At 43.1% G+C, this 14,505-nt stretch overlaps 1 long non-coding RNA gene and 1 other non-coding gene across 2 annotated transcripts in view; one reads left to right on the top strand and one right to left on the bottom strand.

Annotated features, from left to right (window-relative positions):
• Window positions 1-1,900: 1,900 nt before the first annotated feature.
• LOC112130393 (U7 small nuclear RNA) lies at window positions 1,901-1,962 on the top strand. The gene has a single exon (XR_002912665.1). It is a non-coding gene; the product is annotated as a U7 small nuclear RNA (small nuclear RNA).
• A 7,798-nt stretch (window positions 1,963-9,760) lies between these two features.
• LOC112130341 (uncharacterized) overlaps window positions 9,761-14,505 on the bottom strand; it is a 57,182-nt gene continuing 52,437 nt past the window's right edge. Inside the window, exon 6 of the long non-coding RNA XR_008517022.2 lies at window positions 9,761-10,155. This is a non-coding gene — a long non-coding RNA (uncharacterized LOC112130341). The remainder of the gene's footprint in view (window positions 10,156-14,505) is intronic.

Raw genomic sequence — 14,505 nt, 5'->3', positions numbered from 1 at the left:
GGTCCTACTACCTCCCTCTTTTTTGTTGTTGTTGATTTTTAATTTTTAAGAGATGAGGTCTCACCATGTTGTCCAGGCTGGACTTGAACTCCCAGGCTCAAGTAATCCTCCCACCTAAACCTCTTGAGTAGCTGGGATGACAGGCGCACACTACCACGGCCAGCTAGCTCCTTTATTTATTTATTTATTTATTTATTTATAGACAGGGTCTTGCTCTGTCGCCCAGGCGAGAGCAGAGTGGCATAATAATGGCTCACTGCAGCCCCAACCTCCCAGGCTTAAGCAGTCCTCCCACCTCAGTCCCCAACCTCCCAGGCTTAAGCAGTCCTCCCACCTCAGCCTCCCAAGTAGCTGGGATCACAGGCGTGTACCATCACACCTGGCTAATGTTTTTATTTTTGTGGAGATGGAGTCTCCTTATGTTGCCCAGGCTGATCCTGAACTCCTGGGCTCAAGTGATCCTCCCATCTTGGCTTCCTAAAATGCTGGAATTACAAGCATGAGCCACAATGCCTGGCTTACCTTTCTTATTTTACAGATGAAAAAATGAAAGCAGGGTGGGGCGCAGTAGCTCACGCCTATATCCCAGTATTTTGGGAGGCCGAGGTGAGCAGATCACCTGAGGTCAGGAGTTCAAGATCAGCCTGACCAACATGGAGAAACCCCATCTCTACTAAAAATACAAAATTAGTCGGGCGTGGTGGCACATGCCTATAATCCCAGCTACTCAGGAGGCTGAGGCAGGAGAATCGCTTGAACCCGGGAGGCAGAGGTTGCGGTGAGCTGAGATTGTGCCATTGCACTCCAGCCTGGGTGAGAGTGAGACTGTCTCAAAAAAAAAAAAGAAAAAAGAAAAAGAAAGCCATGTGTGTTGGCACGAACCTGTGATCCCAGATACTTGAGAGGCTGAGGTGGAAGGATCACTTGAAACCCAGAGGCAGAGGTTGCAGCGAGCTCAGGTGGCACCACTGCATTCCAGCCTGGGCAACAGAGCAAGACCCTGTCTCAAAAGAAAACAAAACAACAAAATCAAGCCAAAAAGAAAAAGAAAGTTGCACAAAGTCACGTAAGAGTAAACAGTAGGACAGGGATTAAAACCCAAATCCTCTGACCCAAGAGCTCAAACTCTAAGCCAGAAAAACATTTTTTGTTTTGCTTTGTTTTAAGGAGCGAAAAGTTTAACAACCAAGAAAGAAGGAAGAAAGAAGAGAACAGCTCCCCCATACAGAGACAAGGGAGGGGGTCTTGGAACAAACAGAAACCCCCAGAAAAGCTTTTAATGAAGGTAGCTCTGAGCCAGGCAGAAAGGAAAAGGTTATTAGGCAGCTATTATTATGCCTATGTTGTGCTAAATGCTCTCGGTAAGGGAGTGGTTCTCAGCACTAGATTGGACTTCAGTCTTCAGATGAAGGACTCCTGAGCACAAGTTTATAACAACCTGCAATAGGGAAATAAACCCTATAAATGTGGGCGGGGCTTTCTCCAACATAAAGTTTATCCATTCACTTAGAACATCCCACAGCAAAGGCCGGGCACGGTGGCCCATGCCTGTAATCTCAGCACTTTGGGAAGCCGAGGCAGGCGGATCACCTGAAGTTAGGAGTTTGAGACCAGCGTGGCCAACATGGTGAAACCCCATCTCTACTAAATATACAAAAATTAGCCGAGCGTGGTGGCACACGCCTGTAATCCCAGCTACTTGGGAGGCTGAGGCAGGAGAATCGCTTAAACCTGAGAGGCAGAGGTTGCCGTAAGCCGAGATCGCACCACTGCACTCTAGCCTGGGCGACAGAGGGAGACTCCATCTCAACAGAAAAAAAAAAAAAAAAAAAAGAACATCCCACAGCAGAAGTTCGTTCATTTATTCATTCATTTATTTTATTGTTCAACAACTACATCTTAGTGTTACAACTCTTTTAGAATTTGTCTCGCAGGCTTTCTGGTTTTCGCCGGAAAGCCACCTTAAAAAAACTAAAAAAAAAAAAAACAAACAAACTAAAAAAAAAACCCCTACATCTTTCTTTCTTTTTTTTTTGAGACAGGGTCTCACTCTGTCCCCCAGGCTGGAGTGCAGTGGCATGATCTCAGCTCACTGCAAACTCCACCTTCTGGGTTTAAGCGATCCTCCTGCCTCAGCCTCCCGAGTAGCTGGGATTACAGGCACACGCCACCACGCCCAGCTAATTTTTGTATTTTTAGTAGAGACGGGTTTTCACCATGTTGGCCAGGCTGGTCTCGAACTCTTGACCTCAAGTGATCTGTCCACCCCAGCCTCCCAAAATGCTGCGATTAGAGTCGTGAGCCACCACTGCACGTGGCCAAAAAACGACATCTTAAGCACCTATTAGAAGCCAGGCACTGTGTTTAGTTTTGTGCCCAATGTTGTGAATACAATATTCAGCCCACAAAGGCAAGGATCCCACAATCCTTACTCAAACACAGTGATCATCATCAAAATAATGTGAATTTTAAAAGGTTGGAAATTGGGAGGCCAATGCAGGTGGATCAACCTGAGATAAGGAATTTGAGACCAGCCTGACCAACATAGTGAAACCCCGTCTCTACTAAAAATACAAAAATTAGCCAGGCATGGTGGCACATTCCTGTAATCCCAGCTACTTGGGAGGCTGAGGCAGGAGAATCGCTTGAACCCGGGAGGCAGAGGTTGCAGTGAGCCAAGACTGTACCATTGCATTGCACTCCAGCCTTGGCGATAAGAGTGAACTCTATCTCAACAAATAAAATAAAATAAAATAAATAAATAAAAATAAATAAAAGTTGGAATTTAAGATTGGGTAAGGTATTTGATTTTCAATCATAAACTTATTATTTTGTTTTCTTTTGTTGTTGTTGTTGTTGCTGTTCTGCCTGGACAATCCCTACTGCAGAAGAAAGTAATTTTTTTTTTTTTTTTTGAGATGGAGTTTCACACTGTCACAGGGGCTGGTGTGCAGTGGCACAATCTCGGCTCACTGCAACCTCTGTATCCCGGGTTCAAGCGATTCTCCTGCCTCAGTCTCCCGAGTAGCTGGGATTACAGGCGCCGGCCACCATGCCTCAGCTTCCCGAATGGCTGGCACTACAGGCGCTCACCACTATGACCGGCTAATTTTTTGTATTTTTAGTAGAGATGGGGTTTCACTGTGTTGGCCAGGCTGGTCTTGAACTCCTGACCTGGTGATCCGCCCGCCTCGGCCTCCCAAAATACTGGGATTACAGATGTGAGCCACCGCCCCCGGCCATAGAAGAAAATAATTTTAATGTATCCTTTTTTATTGGATCTGAAAATAGATTTACATTGTTCAACTACAAAAAAAAGCTAGTGCTTTCTGGGCATAATAATTGCTAATGTATGTGTAATACACTAAAGTTTAAAGTGTGCTTGTGCAAACAGTGTTCAAGTAGTTCTCTAACGTCTTACAGGAAAATAAGATGTGAAAAGCAAGGCTCATGAAGGATAATGGATTTGCATGAGATCACTTGGGCAGCAATCCTGACCCAGCTATTGGTATGATGGTTATTGTTATTATTATTGCCATATGCCATTCCCTTAATACCTCAAGTTAGCTGAGACACCTCTCTTCCCTACAAACTTCAAGAGTCTGCCCGGTGCGGTGGTTCATGTCTGTAATCCCAGCACTTTGGGAAGGCCGAGGCGGGCGGATCACTTGAGGTCGGGAGTTGGAGACCAGCCTGACCAACATGGAGAAACCCCATCTCTACTAAAAATACAAAAATTAATTGGGCGTGGTGGCACATGCCTGTAATCCCAGCTGCTCAGGAGGGGCTGAGGCAGGAGAATTGCTTGAACCCGGGAAGCGGAGCTTGAGGTAAGCCAAGATCGCACCATTGCACTCCAGCCTGGGCAATTAACAGTGAAACTCCATCTCCAAAAAAAGAAAAAAAAAAAAAAAAAAAGAGTCTAATCTACATTCCCGAGACTGTAGGGTATGTGTGCACAAGTGTGTATACATAAAAATTCTTTATAATCTCTATTGCTAAATTTGAAATGTGAGTAAAGTACAACTATCAGGAGCATCCAATTCCAGGTACTTCTGGTCACATTAGACAGCTTCAAAAAATATATATGGAAGGCGTGGTGGCTCACACCTGCTGCAATCCCAGCACTTTGGGAGGTCAAGGTGGGATCTACTTGAGGCCAGTAGTTGAGACCATCCTGGGCAACATAGTGAGACTCTCATCTCTACCAATAAAAAAGTAGTGGGTGTGGTAGTTGCATGCCTGTGGTCCCAACTACTGAGCAGGCTAAGGCAGGGGGATTTTCCTGAGCCTGGGAGGTTGAGTCTACAGTGAGCCATGATGGCACCACTGCACTCCAGCTGAGGCAACACAGCAAGACCCTGTATCACCCAGGCAGAAGATGGGTGACCACATAGAACAGAGACAACCTGTCCCAGCTAAGGACCCCTTGAGTATCTGTATCTGTGACAATCAGTGGATGCGGGAGCAAGGCAATCCTAGACTTGCTGACCAAAGACACATGAGAGAGCCCAGTAGAGATCAACCCATCTGGCTAAATCTAGAATATGCCAGGTGCAGTGGCTCATGCCTGTAATTGCAGCATTTTGGGAGGCCAAGATGGGAGGCTTACTGGAGCTCAGGAGTTCAAGACCAGCCTGAACAACATAGTGAGACTCCATCTCTACAAAGATAAAAAAGATTAGCTTGGCATGATGGCACATGCCCGTGGTCCCAGCTACTTGGTAGACCAAGGTGGGGGGCTTAGGCCCAGGAGGGCAAAGATGCAGTGAGCCATGATCGTACCACTCTACTCTGGCCTGGGCAACAGAGTGAGACCCTGTCTCAAAAAAAAAAAAAAAAAAAAAAGGAAGAAGAATATGGCCTATAAAAAATGGTTGTTGCTTTAAGCTATTAACTTTTCGGGTGGTTTGTTACACAGCAAAAGCTAACCAATACAGCCAGACATGGTGGCTCATGCCTGTGATCCCAGCAGTTTGGGATGTTGAGGTGGGAGGATCATTTGAGCCCAGGAGTTAAGCCCAGCCTGGACAACATAGCGAGACCCTGTCTCTACAAAAAAATAAAAAAGCCAGGCCTGATGAAGCATGCCTGTATTCCCAGCTAATTTGGAGGATGAGGCGGGAGGATCCCTAATCCCAAGAGTTGGAGGTTACAGTGAGCTATGATCCGCCCACTGCACTCCAGGCTGAGGGACAGAGCAAGATCCTGTTGCTTAAAAAAAAAAAAAAAAAAAAAAAAAAAAAAAAAAGAGCGTGGCGCGTTAGTTCACGCCTGTAATCCCAGCACTTTGGGAGGCCGAGGCAGGCGGATCACAAGGTCAAGAGATGGAGACTATCCTGGCCAACATGATGAAACCCTGTCTCTACTAAAAATACAAAAATTAGCCAGGCGTGGTGGTGGTGTGGTGGTGAGCGCCTGTAGTCCCAGCTACTCAGGAGACTGAGGCAGGAGAATCGCTTGAACTAGGGAGGCGGAGGTTGCAGTGAGCCGAGATTGTGCCACCGCACTCCAGCCCTGGTGACAGAGTGAGACTCTGTCTCAAAAAAAAAAAAAAAAAGAAAAAAATTTTGAAAAATTGAAAAAAGCTAACCAATGCACTGAGTAAATAAATTAGGCTGGCCAGACTGCATTGGCCTGAGAAAAAAAAAATTTTTTTCTTTTTTTTACCAGAGCCTACACCTGCTATCAGAGGCCCTTGGCTGTAAAGAAGGGGAAAACACTATCTAATTGCTTTGATTTTTTTGTTTTTGACTCCCAGAATTCCTTCAATGCTCATTTCTCTGAAATATACATATATATTTCCTTGTTGTTTCTTCTATTACCAAAAACCTGGTGTATTTCACACACATTGTTAATTACACAGGCCATATGTAATTAACAAGCAAACTGTGGTTGGAAACTTAATTGCGCATACAAGTGGCCGCCTAAAGGTTCAAATTAAATGGTTAGCCATTCAACCACTACATTGTAAATGCAGGGGAAATTTCTCCCAGAACTTTTCAAGATTTGAAATGGTACCTAAAGTTCAATCTATAAAACAGTAGCTGAGACAGACACGATTCATTCATCAACACCCACTGTATGCCAGGCATTCTGCCAGGTGTGTAAGATACAGCAGAGAGCAGGACTTCACTGGGTTTCAGGCACTAAGGAGCTTATATCCTACACACCAAGTGCTTTGACTTTTTAAATTTCCTTGGCTGGGATCAAGTCAAGAAAGTTCTATTAAGCATCCACACTTTGAAGTGTGTTAGGAGAAATGGAGAGAAAAAGACATACTTTAAAATTTTTGTTTCAGCATTTCTTCAGGATACTTTGATATAAAAATCAATGCTTTTTTTTTTTTTTTTTTTTTTTTTTTGAGACGGAGTCTCGTTCTGTCGCCAGGCTGGAGTGCAGTGGTGGGATCCCAGCTCACTGCAACCTCCGCCTCCTGGGTTCAAACAATTCTCCTGCCTCACTCAGCCCCCCGAGTAGCTGGGACTACAGGCGCGCGCACCACCACACCCAGCTAATTTTTGTATTTTTAGTAGAGACTGGGTTTCGCCATGTTGGCCAGGATGGTCTCAAGCTCTTGACCTAGTGATCCATCTGCCTTGGCCTCCCAAAGTGCTGGGATTACAGGTATGAGCCACCACACCCGGCCCAATGCATTTTTTGATTGTTTTAATGGAATTGCCTGATTATTTGAATGAATAAAGAATATATTGTTTGGAGGCAGGGGGCAGTGGCTCACACCTGTAATCCTAGTACTTTGGGAGGCCAAGGCAGGCAAATCACTTGAGGTCAGTAGTTCCAGACCGGCCTGGCCAACATAGCCAGACAGGTTTTGTAGAAACCCCGTCTCTACAAAAATAGAAAATTGAACCGAGTGTGGTGGCGCACACCTGTAATCCCAGCTACTCGGGAGGCTGAGACAGGAAAATCACTTGAACCTGGGAGCAGGAGGTTGCAGTGAGCCAAGATCATGCCACTGCACTCCGCCTGGGCAACAGGGCAAGACCCTGTCTCAAAAACAAAACAAAACAAAAAAAGGATATACTGATAATATTGTTTGGGGCACTGGAGAGGCATCAACTATTATATACATGATGTATTCTCTGGATGCCTAAGTCCTCACTCACAGCCAAGGCAACTGGAGAACTGTAGCAACCACACAACTGAGGTTTCTGGATTGGCAAACCACTTAAGATTGTCTTTTCTTCGAGATACATTCTCGCTCCATCACCCAGGCTGGAGTGCAGTGGCACGATCTTGGCTCACGGCAACTTCTGCCTCCCGGGTTCAAGCGATCCTCCTGCCTCAGCCTCCCGAGTAGCAGGGATTACAGGCACACACCACCATACCCAGATAATTTTTTGTATTTTCAGTAGAGACAGGGTTTCACTATGATGGCCAAGCTGGTTTTAAACTCCTGACCTCAAGTGATCCACTCACCTGAGCCTCCCAAAGTGCTGGGATTACAGGCGTGAGCCACCTCACCCTGCCTCAAGATTGTCTTTTACTTGAATTATTTGGATGACTGTTCTTAATTTACCCCTTCATCATGCCCGGAAATGGGAAAGAGGAAATGTGTAGATTGCTTCAAATAACCTCTGAGCTATTGCTATGTCTCAGGCATTGTTCTAAATGTTTACCACAAAATCCTGCCCTGATGGAGCAGACGTTTTAGGCTGAAGAGACAGGTACTGGCTGGGCGCAGTGGCTCACACCTGTAACTCCAGTACTTTGGGAGGCCAAGATGGGAGGACTGCTTAAACCCAGGAGTTCGAGATCAGCCTGGGCAACACAGTGAAACCACTGTCTCTACAAAAAATTTAAAAATAAAAAAAATAATAATTTTTTAAAAAGAGACAGATAAGAAAAACACATATTGAGTGAGATAATAAGTGCTGTCTAGAGACATCCATATATTCCATCTATGATGTTTTACAGATGTTATTTACCTGGTGACTGCCAAATACTCCCAATATAATCTTAATTATCTTTTTTTAATAGCACAAGGAGCTGGGCGCGGTGGCTCACGCCTGCAATCCCAGCACATTGGGAGGCTGAGGTGGGAGGATCACCTGAGATCGGGAGTTCGAGACCAGCCTGACCAACATGGAGAAAAACCCTGTCTCTACTAAAAATACAAAATTAGCTGGGCATAGTGGTGCGTGCCTGTAATCCCAGCTACTCGGGAGGCTGAGGCAGGAGAATTGCTTGAACCCAGGAGGTGGAGGTTGCAGTGAGCAGAGATCGTGCCATTGCACTCCAGCATGGGCAACAAGAGCGAAACTCCATCTCAAAAAAAAAAAGAAAAGAAAAAAAGAAAAAAGAAATAGCACAGGGAATACTGACCACATTTCTGCCTTTGTTCAGTTCAGATTGACAAATATTTGTTGAGCTCCGACAAGCAGGGAGAGGGACAAGGTGAACCAGCCCTTTCCTGCCCCTAAAGAGCAGCATAGCCACCAAGTAAACACATCATTTCAATATACTGTGGTAGCCCCTGGATAGAGGGAACTAAAAGTTGCTACAAAAACATGAATGCTATCTAGAAACTCCTGCATTTTCTCTTGAAGCATGTGAAGGAGTTCATCTGAAAAAGATGCCAAAAAGCCAAGAATCCAGCATCTACGTGATCTTAGGAGGGAGCAGGGATAGGTAGGGAGGAACCACCAGCTCCTGGATATTCCCAGATGCTAAAAGGTAAAGTGAATTCTTCCATAAGGATGTGTCTATCTAGCTAAGTCTGCAAAGCCTCCCCACAGTAAATCTGAAGTTGAGAATGCGAAAATATTTGCTTTCATCTAACTCTGACAGACGAATAGAATACAAAAATAAAAACATCTCTCTTCTACCCTCATTGTAATCTTTTTCCTCTTTTCAAAATCTTTTAAACAAAATGCCTCTTTACTGTGGAATCTGTTCTATTGATTTGTTTTAATAAAAGATCTCTCTCCTAAAGAAAGGAAAGCCATCTTTGATCTGACTTGACAAAAAGATCTAATCAAACAATAAAATCTATAAAGAAAAAAAAGAAAAAGAAGCAAGCTTCTTTGAGCCACATCAAATATATGAAAGAGAAAATACTTCATTTAAATGCTAAAAACTAACACAAAACAGCTTGAAATGTAATAACCTCTCCTGAATAAGTGAAACCACATGTTGATCTGACATGAGTTTCTAAGACACAATTAAAGGTCACTTCGTGTACAAACATCTCATTCGGAAGTGAGAAGCTTGAATTGCTGTCAGTATTTTTGGCCACCACGGGGCAGGTGCTCCCACCTGGCACAAACCATATAGATGCCCCCAGAGGGAATGAAGGTGATACTCCACATACTGGAAGCTTCACATCTAGCCGCGCCAGGAAATGTTCAGCCCTGGATTTCAGCTGTTTCTCCCTTGATGTCCTAACAGAGAGGACTAACTAAATGTGAGAATCCTTGCTGTTTTAGCAAGCCCATGGAAGTGGTTTTACTTAAAAAACTAAAGCACGGCTTCCTTTCTGCTCTGTCCGTCTTTATGACCCACCAGGGTCCTAGGAGAGAAGACGTTAGGGTGTTGCAGCCACAGAGTCACATTTGGAAACGTCCTCCAGCAGCTGGGATGTTTCAATTCAAGACTCTTTAAGGGAACACAGGGTATTTGGAAAGTGACTTTAAAATGCCCTGGCCTCCAGGCCTATCTCCTCTTACCAAATCCCTTTAAGAAAGGATGTGCTGGGGAAAGACTTCAAAGTCTTTCAAAAGGGAAATCACATCTTGAAAGCTTTTCTCAGAATGAGAAAGAAACACATTATTTGATTTGAAAGAGAAGTAAATCTTAAGCAGCAATGAAGGAGGATCAAAGAATAGGTTCATGTGAACTTAAGAAGTGATCCTTTCCAGCGGAACGTGACTTTACTCTTTCCGATGCCCTGAACGCATTTTGGGGATTGTAAGTTTACTCGAGAATCAAAATAAAGAAGCGAGCCGGCGTTCCAGAAAATCACGTGGTCTCCCCCGCCCCCCAATCTATTTTACAGCCCTCTCCAGCTTCGAACTCGCGCCAGGCTGTGCGCACCGACTTCGCGCGGGCGGCGTGGACGCTGCGGCCACTCGCGCGGCTGTTGTTGCTGCTGCTGCGTGGAGGCACGCCGCTCCTTGCACACGCGGGGCGATTCTGTGGTTGGGGAAGGAGGAAAATGGCTGAGAAAAGGATCGAAGAAAGCCTTCAGGGTGGGCCCCCATTTCTTCCTGCCCCGCCCACACCCTGCCACACTCTCCCGCCGTCCCCTCCCCACCCCCTCTTGTTCTTTGGACCTGACCGGTGAAAAATTCAACTAATACCTAAATAGATTCTTCTTGCAAAAAAGTAAAATCTCAAAGCAAAACAAAACACAAATTTGTTAGGGGACAAATCATCTGTGAGGTGCCCTTTCCATTCTAGCTCCCTCTCCCCTCTCCGTTTCCCTAAATGTTATTCTCTATCGATAGACACAGAGATGTGGATATTACCTATAGATAGATATTTTAAAATTGTATTTATTTCTGAAAGACACTTCCATAATCTAATATACAAAGGAATTCATAAACTTAAGAGCGGAAGTTGTCACATAAATAAAAAACAACCAATACTTTTTGATCAATAAAATCACTGATTCGGCTGGGCGCGGTGGCTCACGCCTGTAATCCCAGCACTTTGGGAGGCCAAGGCGGGCGGATTATGAGGGCAGGAGATGGAGACCATCCTGGCTAACACGGTGAAACAAACCCTGTCTAAACTAAAAATACAAAAAATTAGCCGGGCGGGGCGCCTGTAGTCCCAGCTGCTCGGCAGGCTGAGGCGGGAGAATGGCTTGAACCCAGGAGGCGGAGCTTGCAGTGAGCCGAGATTGCGCCACTGCACTCCAGCCTGGGCGAGGGAGTGAGACTCCCTCAAAAAAAAAAAAAAATCACTAATTCTTTGTAAAGTCCAATAAAATTAAGTTTAAGTCCATTGGTAAGAATGAGTAAGAAAAACAAGAGGGAATGTACTTATAAACAACATCAAGAATAAAAGTAGATACATAATTACACATACAGGGCTGGGCAAGGTGGCTCACACCTGTAATCTCAGGACTTTGGGAGGCCGAAGTGGGCGAATCACTTGAGGTTAGGAGTTCCAGAACAGCCTAGCCAACATGGAGAAACCCCATCTCTATTAAAAATACAAAAACTAGCCGGGCGTGGTGGCACATGCCTGTAATTTTACACCCAGCTACTCAGGAGGCTGAGGCATGGGAATCCCTTGAGCGTTGCAGTGAATCGAGATCACACCACTGCACTCCAGTCTGGGCGACAGAGCAAGACTCTGTCTGAAATAATAATAATAATAGTAATTACCCATACGGAGCAGCCTTTTGAAATTTTAAGGGACCGTTTTCTACAGCTGTGTACTGTTTGGCTTGAAAACCTAGCTTTGTCTAAGGAAAAAAAACAAATTACCAAAATCAACCCAATCCAGGTGCTGTATTTACACCTGAAAGTATTGCTTTTCTTTACCTGCTTGCTCGATGTAATATACATTAAATAGCCACTGTGGAAAATCACGGGAAATTTTAATATTTTCCTTAGAAGCTTATTAGTTAATCCAACTCTAACCCGGAGAAAGTTGCTGCATTAACAGTTTCTCAACAGACAAAAAATGGCCACGAAAACAATGGCTAGTCTTTATTTGGGGCTTACTCTATACCAAACATACACATTAGCATATTTGGCCTCCATAATGCCGCTTAAGGCTTGATACCATTGCTATACCCATTTTATAGATGGCAAAACTGAAGTGTGAAGAGGTACCCAAGGTCACACAGCTTTGAGGGGCAGAATGGGGATCCCAATGGAGAAAAGTTGTGACTGTTTAAAGTGTCATTCAAAGACTACATTACATCATAAGAGAATCCAGCCATATCTTCCCTTATCACATTTTAACTGAGAACCGCATAATTGTGCCATGAATAGTGCACCTATCTTACATAGATGGTCTTTAGCAAGAGTGTGAATTTAAAGTAGGAAAAACATTAAATGCCCTCAAGAAAGATGACTAAAAGATTTGAAGAAACTGAGGGAGTGTCAGCTAGGGTAAGGTTTACTTAATTGGAGATTTAGGGGATAAGTATAAAAAGAAAGTGTTAGCCTATACCTGGCACCCCAGAAACATCGACGTAGTTTAGCTATCGAGATCATTATATTATTGTCAGGATTAATCTATTTCTCCCTACTTTTAATTTTTTTAAATTTCTTTTCTTCTTTCTCCCTTCTCCTTCCCCCTTCTTTCTTCCCATATCAAAAGGACTAAATGTTAATCCACTCAAAAGACCTGATTGGCTATAAATACCATATTTGCATTCCAAAAGAAAAGAATTATTGTGCCACAGCTATTGAGGGTAGGTAATGAGGATCTCAGTCCTCCTAAGCTCCTCTCCTCCTCACCTCTCTGCCCCCTCCCATCTCAAGCAGCTGTTTGCTCTCCCTCTCCCTTGCCTCCCGTATCATCCAGAGGAAGCACATGTGGAAGAAATTCATGGAGTCCGTAGCCCAAAGTCATTGAGGTCTATTTCAGTGAATATTATAGAATATAATACGAATATTACAGATCGTTAAGTCTCCAATTGTTCTACGTGGTTGCAAACCCCTCCTGGCTGGAATCCAGATTCCACTTTTTTTGTATATGGACATTCCTATTTGTTCATGGAGAAAGTTTTAGAATACTCTAGTAACCGAAAACAGAAAATACACTTTGAGAAAATTATTGTAGGTTTAATTTATACAGGACTTGAATTACACTTCTTCTTTTTTTGTTTTGTTTTGTTTTGTTTTGTTTTGCTTTTTGCTTTGCTTTGATTTTTTTTGTGTGTGTGTAGTTTGGTCCTAAAGATTCTACGTATGTGTATGATCTGATTCAGATCCCACTGCCATTAGCTGCAGGGAAACTCCATTCTTTGAATGGCAGCTTATTGCTTTCTGTTGAAGGGCATGTCTGTCCCTTTCAAAGTAATATGAAAAACACAAGCCATTTTTGCTTTCTTGGAAGCACAATTCCAGTGGCTTTTTAAATAACTAAACTTCGCTTTGGGCAGAAGCAAAAAATAATAATAATAATAATAGCCTGCATTTATTCCATAAGATCGCTAGAACTTTAGAGCAGACAATTTATAACAACTTGGTTACATTTTTTGTTTTGTTTTGTTGTTTTAGGTAAAGTTGGTGCTTTCAACTACTTCAGAAATCCTTCTATTGGTAGTGTGATGTTTCCATATGACCTTTCCAAATCTTTTATAATAATGTGAGCTTTGTTGTAAATGTGAAATCAATCAAGAAGCAGGAATATGTTAGTGTATTGCCTGTATTTTATAGTTTTTCTTTCTCAGGCACGTTATTTTTAGAGGACACAGATTAAGCAACTTCTTTCTGAATTAAAGTATTGCTCAATCTGTTTGCTTTCTTAAGAATTGCCTTAAACCACTAAACTATGTATGTGTGGGATTCTGGTTTTGAGCAAGTCAGTAATGAACTTTTAAAGTTCAGTCTACTAAGATGAGTCAATGTGATTGATTTATTAATTAGCAAAAGCCATCCTCTGAAATTACCTTGCATTAATCACAATTCATGCAAAATATATCCAATTAGTCTTAAGATGTGGGTTTGACAAACTATCCTTTCTTCAGAGACTACAGTCAATTTTAATGACCTTTGCTGGATAAATCATTAATGTTCAGCCTGAAATGATGAGTGGCTGAGGAAATTCCAAAAAGTACAACAGGCCTATTCCTCCAGCAAAGCTGAAAACTATGTAAAATGGAGACAAGACGGCTGGGTAAAGCAGGAAACAAGATTCTGACAATTCTGGATAGTCTAGTATTTGCTGCCACTTGCATTAAAGGAATTGACTCTAATTGGATTCTTCTGAGTCGAGGGCTGGTAAAAATACACAGAAGCAAATGTGTGGGGGAAACCCAAACTGCCAGAAGCCAACCTTTTAAAGGACAGCTAATACCTGTCCAGGGCCAAAATAAATGAATCCATTGGTTAAAAAGGTTGGGCTGACTAGTCATTTGGACTCCTGAACATCATCCTCTTTTGCATGCTCCAAAACCCCCGTGTTTGCAAAATCAGATACATTCAACTAAATTAAAAATCGTCTTCCAGTGGACCTATTTTACAGGTGAGGAAACAGAAACCCTCAAGGTTAAGTGCAATATTTATTATGTGGCAAATTCAGGACCAGAATCCAAAGATCTTCAAGCAAGCTAAATAACTTCTCTCAGCCCAAGTATCCCTTTCTATAATGATAGAGCTGGAATAAACACAATTGTATGGTTTCCAATTCTAAAGTGTTGTGGTTTTAGTATCTGGATTCCAAGACTACTTTCTCAATAACCTCACTGTGTGTAAGTATTTACGTATGGATAAACATAAAAAATAGATATATATGTGTGAAAATATACAGTGAAAATTCTATAGGAACAAAGTTTAAAGGACTCAGGTTTAAATG

Source organism: Pongo abelii, chromosome 21 (genome assembly GCF_028885655.2).
Source record: "Pongo abelii isolate AG06213 chromosome 21, NHGRI_mPonAbe1-v2.0_pri, whole genome shotgun sequence".
NCBI lineage: Eukaryota > Metazoa > Chordata > Mammalia > Primates > Hominidae > Pongo > Pongo abelii.
This window is presented reverse-complemented; position numbering and strand designations above follow the sequence as displayed.